Source organism: Cupressus sempervirens, chromosome 11 (assembly GCF_028749045.1).
Source record: "Cupressus sempervirens isolate cs-2001-9-10 chromosome 11, ASM2874904v1, whole genome shotgun sequence".
Lineage (NCBI taxonomy): Eukaryota > Viridiplantae > Streptophyta > Pinopsida > Cupressales > Cupressaceae > Cupressus > Cupressus sempervirens.
In genome coordinates this window covers 475,729,868-475,743,270 of record NC_143128.1, presented here as the reverse complement: position 1 = coordinate 475,743,270, position 13,403 = coordinate 475,729,868, and positions in this window count along the sequence as shown.

The following is a 13,403-nucleotide window of genomic DNA, read 5'->3' as shown; positions in this document are numbered from 1 at the left end:
TTTTGCTAATATCCTAACTCTCTGCTATTGAAATTGATGAGGGAGTTTTAACATTTACATCATTTTGATCCAACTATGACCTTGATAACAACGTCTTGTTTTTAGCCCAGAAATGTAGTATGCATCACAACTCTTGCTGTTACAGAACACTGGGTTATTGCTTCTTGATGTATACTACCCTACCAGGAACATAATTGGTTTTACCAAATAGTTGATCAAGTCTATTTATTTGTTATATTTATTTTTAATTTATACATCTGAAAAATAGCTAAAAGATTCTTTCCTAAAATATCAGAAGAATAACATGTTGCTCATTGATGAGGGTAGAATTAATCTGAAATATTTAATAAGCCACCCTTTAAGTCTAAATACTATGGGAAAGTTCAATGAATTGAGAGCAATGATAAAAACATCCCAATTGTTTGCAAATTTTATAAATTCAAGAAGGAAGTAAATGCTGATTTTTAAAATAAAAAACATTCAAAGAAGTGTACTCTTATAATACCTATATTTTAGGAAGCATCCTTATATTATATGCAAAAACAAGATTTGCTGCAGTGCCAATTGAGCTAAAAAATTTGGTTGGCTTTCTGCCATGAATCCTGTAATCCCTTGCCAGGCTATTGATACCTAAATATCAAGAGTAACAGAATATTCTTATAGATAATCCAAAGAGCCAGTGATTCATATAGATAATCTAAATAAAACTACCATAATTCGCCTCAAGAGTTTCCTTAGTTCTTAAGGCATCTTAGAACATAAGATTATACACCAACATTGATTTATTACAAAAGAAAGTATAAAGAATTTGAATCAAATGCAACACTTGGTATCCACTTGATTTTTTTTTGTAGCCCCATCATGATTTTGTGTCCTTTTTGGTAGTCATTCTGGTTATGGGAAATTTTGTTTGCCAAATACCTAGTGTTAGAAATGCTTTAGAATAACTGAGAGGGGGGTGAATTAGTTATTCAAAGTCCAACATGTCCAATTCAAACTTTTCAACAAGTAGAGTGTGCCCATTTAACTATTCGTTCATCCATGCTTTAACTTTCCTATTCAACAAGTTACTGTAAGTCAACATGCAAGCATAACACATAAGAAGATCAACACATAACAGAGTGATTTATGTGGAAACCCAATATAGGAAAAACCACCAATAATAGGCTACTCAATTCTCACTCTTTTGAATTGATGCCCTATGAAAGGCCTGCCCTAGTAAAGGCTACAACACACTGTTAAATGTGACTTGGTTAAAGGATTTAACTACCTTGTTAGAAGTGGGCCTGGTTAGAGGACTTTAGAACATTCACTTGGAATGCCACCCTATTAAAGGATTTACAAATGGCTATTAAACCGAACTAAGTCCATAGGATTTTCCTTTTATCCTAACTGATATAATTGCTAGAGAGTAATAATTAGGGGTTTTGACCTAGTTACAGAATACAACTCAACTTGCAGATCTCAGATCACTTCTCAGCTCATATCTTTGCCTGGCTTTTAGTCTCTTGCAACTCTGACTGCTTGCCCTCCTTTCAAGCTTAGTCTCCTTGAGTCTCCATGCTCAATATACCAATGTAATCATCTCTTCTTAACCACTTGTAGAAGTAGAGTCTCTATGCTTTGTTCTTCCTTCTCCTAGATGTCTTCTCCTTAACACCCTTCTAACCATTTTGCAATTTGGCACTCCAATAGCTCTTGCTTCCTGGTCTATGACTCTTGAAATAGAAGTCTGGAACTCCTTTTCCTACTCGATTCTTCTGTCCTTTAGTTTCAATTTGTATGGATTAGGTAGGATTCATTGTATCTAACCTATATTTTGTTCCTTTTAGAAACATCATGAAGAATCCTCTTGAATTTTCTCCAAAATAGTTTACATAGAATTTTGTGCCATTAGCTCATCATCTTTATCCTCCAACTATTTCACAAAATTCAAGGTAACAACTATGTCGGCTTAGACTTGGTGAATCTTTGTTATTTAAAATAATGCACCAGCTCGACACTATTGAAATCTTGATGCTCAGCACATACTGTGTTACTTAGCATCAACTACATTTTTATTGATGCTTGGCACTTGACATTCACTTGGCACACACTAGATTTTCCATTTTCTTGGCTCCAACTAAGAATTTTCTCAGCTTCAACTAGCTTGCTTGACATCCACTAATGAACTTAGTTTAAGCTTTGTAGTTAACCTTATTACAACTTATACTTCTAATGTTTCTAAGTGTGACCAACCTCTATATCTTCAAGTATGTTACCAGTACATCATTTAACCATTGTCTTAGCTTATCCTTGCACTTCATCACAATATCATAACTCAACCTCTCCTTTAGGTGCTCTTGTTACATCTTGTTGATTAAATCCTCTTCATCAATCAACTAAGTGATAGTACTTGGATCTTATAAGCAATTATCATTCCTACAAATAGCAGGTTTGCCATCAATGACAAAACAATGATTGAAAACATTCTTTTAACAAAAATCTCCCTCTTTGATCTTCAACAATGAGCTTTTCAATTAGATTTCCAACAATCTCCCTCTTTGGCATTGATGGTAAACCAAACTAATCAACCATCAAACTAAACTATTTAACCACATGCAAACTAGGTTAGAATAGTAAGTCAAATGCCAAAAAGTAATTGTGTTACCATCAGTTTTCACATCTCCCTCTACTATTCTGATTACTTCATTTCTGCTTCTCCCTCTTAGCTATTGTATCCTTTCTTTTCTTCTCTCCCTTAGTATGCCTTGCTCATCTTCTGCTATTTCTGTTTAGTTTTTTCATCTTCTCCTATCAACTATTGACTAGTTCTGCTATTTCTCCCTAATCTTTATTTGATCAGTTTCTGCCTTAACTCCCTCTTTATTCATTCTTTATTTTCTCAATAGTTATTGATTAGTTTTTTATTGATCAGTTTTTCACTATTTCTCCCTCTTTGACAACAATGCCAAAGACATATGTTCTTAGCATTTGAACATGCAAGTGTAGCATTTGCAGGTTCTTTTCAATTTCTCGCTCTGCCACCTTGCTTGTGACTGATTTGGAACTTCATCACCTCAATTACCTTAAGAATAATACTAAACTAGGTATCCTCTGCATGAATGTGTAATATCTCAACAATTAGCTCATTTGATATAGGGTTGTCTTGCTTTTGCTTCAAGTAGCCTTGGCTAGGGGTATCACCCCTAACTTACCTCTAAGATACTCAAAAGCATCTTTAGGTAGTGCTTTGGTGAAGATGTCAACAATCTATTCCTTTGAGCTAACATATTCCATCTTCACTTGTTTGTCTTCCACCAACTCTCTTATATAGTGATACTTGATTGCAATGTGCTTGGGTTTAACATGCATTACAGGGTTCTTTGATATGTTGAATTATCACAATAAAGTATCATAGGCTCATTTACCTCTTCCTTCATACTTGTAACAAATGTTTGATCTGTACAATATTGGTGCAATTGATAGCAGCTGCAACATATTTAGCTTCTGTAGTGGACTGTGAGGTACAACTTTGTTTTTTGCTGGTTCATGTAATCAATCTTTTTTCCAAGAAAAGTACTCCTCCACTGGTGCTATTTTTGTCATCAATATTACCTCCTCAATCCGCATCAGTGTAGGCTCTTAGCTCAAAATTTTCACTTCTCTTGTAGTACAACCAAAGTCATTAGTTCCTTTCAAGTACCTCAGTATTCTCTTTACTGCCATTAGATGGCTTTCTCTTGGATTTGTAGAAAATCTTGCCACTATTCCAATAGCTAATGCAATGTTTGGTCTACTATGTACAACATACTGGAACTTTCCAATCATTAATCTATACAATGTCTGATTCACTTTAGTAGACTCATCATTCTTGGATAGCTTATGTCTTGTTGCCATTGGTGTGTTGACTGATTTTGAGTCTTCTAATCAAAATGTTTTGAGTATCTCCTTGATTTATTTTGATTGGGTCACAAATATAACATGCTTCAATTGGTGTACTTGCAATTCAACAAAGAATTTGATTTCTCTAAACATTGACATCTCAAACTCATGTTTCATTTGATCAGCAAAATCTTTGCACAAAGCATCTTTTCCTCCAAATATTATATCATCAACAAAGATTTCAGATATCAAAATGTCTTTACCTTTTTCAGTCTTGATATACAAGTTGTTGTTGTCATCTATTCTCTCAAATCCTATCTTCACAAGAGATTTGTGCAATCTCTCATATCATGATCTGGATGCTTGCTTCAATTCATAAAGTGTTTTATGCAATTTGCAAACCATATCCTTGTTTTTTTCATCAACAAATTCTTCTAGTTGTTCTATGTAGACTTCTTCTTCCAATTTACCATTCAGAAAAGTAGACTTCACATCCATCTGATAGACTTTGAAACCTTTGTATGCAACATATGCAAGTAATATTCTTACTCCTTCTATTCTTGCAATAGGGGAAAATGTTTCCCCATAATCTAGTCCTTCTTCTTGTGCATAGCCTTTACAAACTAGTCTGGCTTTGTTTCTAGCTATCTCTTCATTCTCAACAATTTTGTTTCTAAACACTCATTTGGTACCAATCACATTCTTATCAGCTAGTCTAGGAACTAGGGTCCAAGTTTTGTTCTTCTCAATCTAATCTATCTCCTCTTCCATAGCTTTATACTAGTCATCATCTTGCAGAGCATCTTTCAGTATTTTGGGCTCAACCTTGCTCAGTAAATATGATTCATTCCTTACTCTATTCCTTGTCATTGGTCTAACATCCTTGTCACCAATGATTTGATCCATAGGGTGACGTCTTCTTACATACTTGGCTAATCTTGGTTCTATCCTTCTTTCCATGTTTGATCCATCAGCTTCAGAGTCATTTTGCTCTTCTCCATCTGGTACTTCATCATTTGTTTCATGTATACTATTTTGAAATTCAGAGTGTGCATTTCCTACATTCTACAACTTAGCTTCTAAATGCAGCTTGGCATTCACTAGCTGTGACTCGACTGATACTGAAATTTGTTTTTGATTTCCAACTTGATTAGCAACATTGTCTTCAATAGTCATTCCTTCATAGAAGTATACAAAAGATCTATAATCTTCTGATTTTTAGTTCCATCAACTTAAACTTCTGCATGCTCATCAAAATTTACATTTTCACTCTCCACAATCTTGTTAGTGTTAGTATTCAAACACTTATATGCTTTGCTTCTAGTGGAGTATCCAAGGAATATACCTTCATCACTTTTTGCATCAAACTTTCCATTTCTAATATCTTTAAGAATATAACATTTACAACCAAAGACTTTGAAATGTTTTACATTAGGTGAGTGGCCATACCATAGTTCAAAAGGTGTTGCATTTGTACCTTTCTTGACTTGGACTCTATTCAATGTGTAGACTGCAGTGCTCACAACTTCTCTCCAGTACATTAGAGCAACATTTATCTCCATCATCAAGGTTCTTACATAGTCTATCATTTATCTATTCCTTTTTTCAGCAATATCATTATGAGGTGAAATTCTCAGTTTAGATGTTTGCCTTTTGATACCTTTGTCATTGCAGAATATTTCAAATTCCTTTGATGTAAACTCACCTCCTCTATCTAACCTTACGCATTTTAGACTCTTCCCTATTTCCTTCTTAACTCTGGCCAAATACCACTTGAAGATTTGAAATGCATCATATTTTTTCTTCAAGAACATAGCAATCATCATCTTGGAATAGTCATCTACAAATAGCATTATGTATCTATCTCCTAGGTAACTTTACACTTCTATTGGACCACATAAGTCTGTATAGACTAACTTTGGTACTTCTTTGGAAGTGTATGTTTTTCTTTTGAAGCTAGACTTAGTTATCTTCCCTAGTTGACATTGTTTGCACATTGTGTTTTTAAGTTTCTTCAATTTAGGCAACCCTCTGACCTTCTTCTTTTTGTCGATGCTAATCAGATTGTCAAAATTAACATGACACAATCTTTTATGCCATAACCACACATCATCAAGTCTAACAACAAAATAGGTTTCATCTTCCATGTCTAGGTAAAACAAGTTACTCCTAGTTTGTTCACCTTTTCCTATTAGATTTCTATCAATGTCATAGATCTTGGCAGTTTTATTTCCAAACTCTACTTTACAACCTACATTTCCTAACTTAGATACACTCAACAAGTTGTAGTTTAGTACTTCACCATAGTATGCATTATCACATAAAATTTTCTCTTTGTGAGTTTAATAGGACCTTTTCCTTTGATTTGACATGGAGCATCATTACCAGATCTAACACTATTTCCATCATACTGAGTAAAGGTAATGAACTTACTTTTATCTCCTATCATGTGATGTGAGCATCCACTGTCTATGATCCACTTGTCATTCTTGTTCACATAGGTTACTAATGCTGTTACTTCATCTTCATCTTTATCTAATTCATCCTTCATGGCCACATAGACTCTTCATCATCATTCTCATTAGAATCTTCTTCAACAATGTAACATCTTTTGCCTTTGTCTCTGCTATCATCTTCTCTTTTTTTTTTGTACTTGTTTCCTTCTTTGTAGTTTTTTTTCTATGCACATCTTGTAGCAATATGACCTACTTCATTGCAATTGAAACATATGATAGGGAGCTTACCTTTGAATTTACCTTTGCCTCTATGGAATCTCCTAGCTAGTAGTGCTTCCAACTATTCCACATCCTCCTCATCTATGCTACTATCACTGGATGCATGTTTTCCTTTTCTACTCTTCTTCTTTGATGTCACCTCCTCAATGTCTTTCATTGTCAACTTGGCCTTGAAATTAGATTCAAGGTTCTCAGGTCTGTAGTTGTCAAAGTTGGATAACTCAAATGTAGTAAGTCTTCCCACTATTCCTTCAAAGGTTAGTGTGTTTCCTTGTACACACCTTAGCTCTTGGATAGCTAAAACTCTAATAGCATAGATAGGTAGTAGGGTCCTTAAGTATTTGCTATTGATAGTTTCTTCTTCCAATTGACCACCTAGACTTCTTATTGCACTTACTACATCTTTCATTCTAGTAGCATAATGAGCAACATTCTCTCCTTCCTCCATTTTCATGTCATCAAACTTTCCTCTAAGGCTTTCTCTTTTTGCTCTTTGAACATTCTGGTCTTCTCCATAGATATCTGTTAGGCTTTCCACATGTTGAATGTAGTATCACATCCTTTGATGTCATCATATTCAACATAACTGAGTGTAGAGACAATCTCCAACATTTCTTGATTGTACTCCTTGCTTTTGCTCAAATCATCTATAGCAAGAGGTCTAGTTGGGTCTACATGTTTTGTTCCAATTGAGGTTTGTACATAGTCACCTATTGATCCAAGGTGCAATTTCATCAAACTCTACCATGCAACAAACTTGTCTTTGTTAAGCTTAGGAACTTCTTCTTGGACATCTTGATCTTCCTACTTCTAGCACCTTGAAACTAAATTAGTAGATGACTTTGATACCAATTGTTAGAAATGCTTTAGAATAACTAAGAGGTGGGGTGACTCAGTTATTCAAGGTCCACCATGTCCAATTCAAACTTTTTAGCAAGTAAAGTGTGCCCATTTAACTATTTATTCATCCATTCTTTAACTTTCCTATTCAGTAAGTTACTATAAATCAACATGCAAGCATAACACATAAGAAGATCAACACATAACATAGTGATTTATGTGGAAACCCAATATGGAAAAAACCACCAATAACATGCAACTCAGTTCTCACTCTTCTGAAGTGATGCCCTATGAAAGGCATGCACTGTTAAAGGCTACAACACACTATTAAATGTGACTTAAAGGATTTAACCATCCTATTAGAAGTGGGCCTAGTTAGAGGACTTTAGAACATTCACTTGGAATGCCACCCTATTAAAGGATTTACAAATGGCTATTAAACCAACCTAAGTCCATAAGATTTTCATTTTATCCTAATTGATACAATTGCTAGAGAGTAACAATTAGGGGTTTTTACCTAATTACAAAATACAACTCAACTTGTAGATCTTAGATCACTTCTTAGCTCATATCTTTGCCTGGCTTTTAGTCTCCTACAACTCTAACTGCTTGCCCTCCTTTCAAGCTGAGTCTCCTTGAGTCTCCATGCTCAATGTACTAGTGCAATCATGTCTTCTTGACCACTTGTAGAAGTATAGTCTCTATGCTCTATTCTTCCTTCTCCTAGATATCTTCTCCTTGACACCCATCTGACCACTTCACAATTTGGCACTCCAGTAGCTCTTACTTCTTAGTTTATGAATCCTAAAATAGAAGCTTGGAACTCCTTTTCTCTCTCGATTCTTCCCTCCTTTAGTTTCAATTCATATGGATTAGGTAGGATTTATTATATCTAACCCATATTTTGTTCCTTCTAGAAACATCATGAAGAGTCCTCTTGAATTCGCTCCAAAATGGTTTAAACAGAATTCTGTGCCATTAGCTTATCATCCTTATCCTCCAACTATTTCACAAAATTCAAGGTAACAACTATGTCAGCTCAGATTTGGCAAATCTTTGTTATTCAAAATAATGCAGCAGCTTGGCACTATTGAAATCCTGATGCTCGACACATACTATGTTACTCAACATCAACTACATTTTTATTGATGCTTAGCATCTGAAGTTCACTCGGCACCAACTAAGATTTTTTGATGCTCGACACCTATTACTTTTCTTGGTAGTTGAACTTCACTCAGCACCTAAAGTTCACTTGGCACACACTGCATTTTCCATTTGCTCGGCTCCAACTAAGAATTTGCTCAGCTTCAACAAGCTTGCTCGACACCCACTAATGAACTTAGTTTAAGCTTTGTAGTTAACCTTATTAAAACTTATACTTCTAATTTTTCTAAGTGTGACCAACCTCTATATCTTCAAGTATGTAACCAATACATCATTTAACCATTGTCTTAGCTGATCCTTGCACTTCATTACAATATCATAACTCAACCTCTCCCTTAGGTGCTCTTGTTACATCTTTTTGATTAAATCCTCTTCATCAATCAACTAAGTGATAGTACTTGGATCTTATAAGCAATTGTCATTCCTACAAATAGTAGGTTTTACATCATTGACAAAACAATGATTGAAAACATTCTTTTAACAACAATCTCCCTCTTTGATCTTCAACAATGAGCTTTTGAATAAGATTTCCAACACTTGGACCACTTATTGTTTCCACATAAAATACCACCTAAACAAATACAATTAAAAAAAAACTACTCAGCTAAATCAAATTTCAAGCCCTGTAAATTGCAACTCACTGAGACTAGCAACTCACTAGCCAATCGGTCACCTATTATCCTAGACTTCTAACTAGTAATTGGGGATTTTAAGCTTATTAAGACCACAACAAGTCAGTTAGACTTGTGTTCTCAAAAAAAGAAAACCTTTAGAAACAAAGAAAATGGAATGTAACTAAAAATAGCTCTGAAGGGAGAGAAGGAATATCAAGATAGAGAGAATCCAAATGACTAAGGTCAAAAGAGTAGACACAAATGAATAGACACATAAAATAGAAGAAAGAAGGATATTGTGTACAAGGGAAAGAGGGGGGTACTAGATTAGATAGCTTTTAGCTAGAATAAAACCACACTGATTGTTTATGTGAAGCCCACTCCCAAAATGAACAGTCGACAAGCAGTTGTGCAAGATCAATCCATTAAATTGTGGTCTCATTTATAAGAAAATGGCTTAGGGAAAATTGAATCTAGCTCAGAAATGTTACGATTTAAGATGCATACCTACTTATTCGATGATCTTCCTCTTGATCGCAATGAAAATATGTGCCTCATTTAATTAGGAGCTAAGCATAGTCCACATCAACACACTAGTTTCCCTGATTCAAAGAAACGACCTAAACAAAAAACAATGAAAGAACTATCAAATTTAGATCTTAATTGCTTATTACTAAAAAAATTAATTCTAAAAGATCAAAAACTGCCCGAAATAACTAAATCAATCACCCAAATTACTGATTCAAAGTTTTGGTGAAGGAATTGTACCTATTGCAGAATGATTTCAACTCAACTCACCTCGACTTGAAATAGGTGATGAAGATTGAGTTGAACTCTTACAATCTGCTATCTTGCTACTATTTTTTACCTGTTGAAACATTTTCTTGTGATGGTTCTCCAAAAATTCTTGATTTTATTGTCTGTCCTACTTGGTAAACTTTCTACTATTCGAAACCACCTGAGCTTTGAGAAAGAGATGTATAAAATCGTTCAGTAATTTTATTAGAGGTCAAAATTAAGATTAATTATTATTATTTATTAAATTCAAATAGATTGGAATCCAAGACCTTTCGTATATGAAACTCTTAAATTAAGGTTGTATTATAGACTAAAATGTAACTCTTAAATGTTATACATTAAGAAATAAATTAAATTTTAAAATCAAATTAATAAACATAAGAAAAAATATTGAAACAATTACCAACAATTTTAATGAGTTAAGTTAATACCTGTTTCCCCATTAAGCATGAAGGTCAAGAATAAAATGTTCTTCTTGTGGAGTTATATTGGTGTGGTTCAAATCAGGGCAAAGATAGTTAAGCCATATTAGTCTGCAACTCCTCCCACTTCTGTTTAGGCCTGCCTCATTCTCTAAGAGATTAGATAAGAAAAATTCAAAGAGATTAAAGAATTTTAAACAAAGACAAAAAAATTTCTTCAATGTCATGCAACTCCATGCAAATAAGGAACTCCTAGTTTTATCCTTACACATTAATGCCATAGGATGTGGGAGGAATTAAAATAATACTCAAATAGATATAGATAGATAAGATTATGGCTTCACTTTACATACCTAAAGCTTTGGCTAGAAATTCCCAACTTCCTTCACCATGGAGAGTGATATGAGAAATGAGATGAATGTCCTCAAAATTCTAGGGTCCTCTCTTTCTTTCATCTTTCATCAACCCACCACCACTTCTGTTGGCCATTATATTTTGGTTTTATGCATATTTCACCAAATTAAAATTCATCTTTGCAGCTGATAAAGTTAAAATGACAATATTAAATAAAACAAATTATATATAAAATTAATAACTATATCCATCTACTAGTAACAAAAAAAATGCATGATTAAAAGATTAAATGGTGGGCAACATTCAAATTTTAAAAGCAAATCATTTGCTGGAAAACAACTGATGTAATGTATATTAGTTTTTGCATTTTTTTCTCTCTGTTTATTTTTCATCCAATCACACTCTATGATTTGTCATCACTATAATTTTTCAATTCATTTTAATGATGGATTACATGGTGTAATAAACAAAAAAGTTTATGCAAAGAAAACATCTACACTTAAATCCTTCAAAGTTTTGTCATAATATACCTACTCTACTGTATGGTATGTCTACGGAGAATTATGTATTGAGTAGGGTTGGATCCCTGAACGTTGGAGCCCTAAACATTACAAACTTGTTGCTAGAGTTGTTTGAGTTGGTACTCATGTAAGATTGTGTAAGTTCATACTTGTGGTGTATAAGAGTTGGAGTTCTCAAAGAGAGGGGTTGTTGCTCCTTAGGGTTGAAGCCCTTAAAAGTTGTAATTGGATTGAAGATTTGTGAGACTGGATTAGGACAATAGATCATAGCAGCTATTATCATCATTTTTTTCTCCCTCATTGGGTTTCCACATCACATTATTGCATTTTGTGCTTGTTGATTTCATAGTGTAATTTTCTATTGTTATGGTTAGTGCTCTAGAGTACACAATTGATTAAAGTGAAGAAGCTTGAATTTGATTATAAATTTTGTTCACTACTAATTAACCCTCCTCCACAAGCACCCCCTTTCCCCCTAATATATACACACTCTTAGTAGTGAGCCTATCTTCTAGGAGACTAGTAGAGGGTTCTGTGAGTTGCTTTTCATCCATTGTACACCAATGAAAGTTAGGGTGAGTAATTTAAGACATTGATGATAATTTTGGCTTATAGCCTTACCATAGCATTACACCTTCTCTACAAAATCAGAGCTAGGAATCCTTCAATAACCCATTGATTGAGATGGAAGTTGAGAAATCATACCATTATATGAGATAGGTGGAATATCACTTGGTTCTAGCATTGCACTTAAAAGAGAATACATGGTATTAGCTTGGATAGATGACTCAGGCCACGAGTTGAAACATGATTGCAAACTTGAGGGTGATACCATTTAACATCATGGGATGATTAGTTACTCTCCAAGGACATTGACACTTGTGATATATGCAAATGAAGAGGTAGAATAATAGTGCATCATGCTTGGGAATGTAGTTTCTTCATGTGATGCATTGGTCTTGTGGATCAATCTCGATTGGGTGTCAATGTTGGGATTTCTCAACAAGAAGTAATGGAACTAGTTGGGATTCATTGGAGTGACCTTGGAAGATATAAGGAGGAAATTTTTAGACATTTAGGTGTTATTCACCATTTTAATAGTCACTTTGTGTCCATATTTCATCTATAGATTGATTGGGACATGATTCTCAATAAGGATTGGAGCATTGATCAAATTGGTACACTTGAGATTGCTGCTTTGCAATCCTTGGAGAAGGAAGGCTCATTCCTTTAATTGTGAACTTATTAGTTGGTTGTAGACTAGCCACACCACTTTGTGGTTTTCCCTAATACTAGAGAGTTGGAAAAATCTTCTTGGCCAAGGCAAGGAGAGTTCATAGTCTCAAACTCCTGCAAGCTTCTTCCAACCACTTCTGAGGCAATCTGGACTGAGGCATTACTCAAAATTCATGCTAAGACTATAGGCCACTCCTATGCTTTGAATAGAGTGTTGAAATTGGTGATATCAAAATGTATTTCACAAATTCATGTTATGGGAAACAATAGTCCTGGATCATTTTAGACCTACCACATGCAAAGTGTCCATTTTATATTAGTTTGAGCTTCACTTTGTTTCAAGAATATATAATATTCTCTACATAACAAGGCTAGCCACATGAAGGTGGAAGCTCATCTAGCCTCACCCCCCTCCCCCTAACATCAATCTAAATTACCCATTATCATCTAATTACATACTTCATTCATTCATTCATCCATTTATGAACTATAACATTCAATCAATACAATCACATAGTATTCATTAATATGATATAAAATTCATTAATACACAATAATAATCAAGACTTTGTTAACACATAAAAATATTCATTAACATAAAATAAAAATTAGTATTAATACGCATCATTCATAGATAATTACTTAAAACAAAGTTCTTTCATTATCCAACAAGGTTTATCAAAGAGCATTTTTAAAACATCATTTCTTCTTTTTATTTTTCTTAGCTCTCTTAAGAAAAATGCTGATAGGAGAATCCATATTTGCATCATTCTCCTCCTCTTCTAGCACATTTAATTTCAAATTATGATGGCTCCTTCTCTTTGGAGGAGCAGGAGGCTACTGCACTAAAGGGGG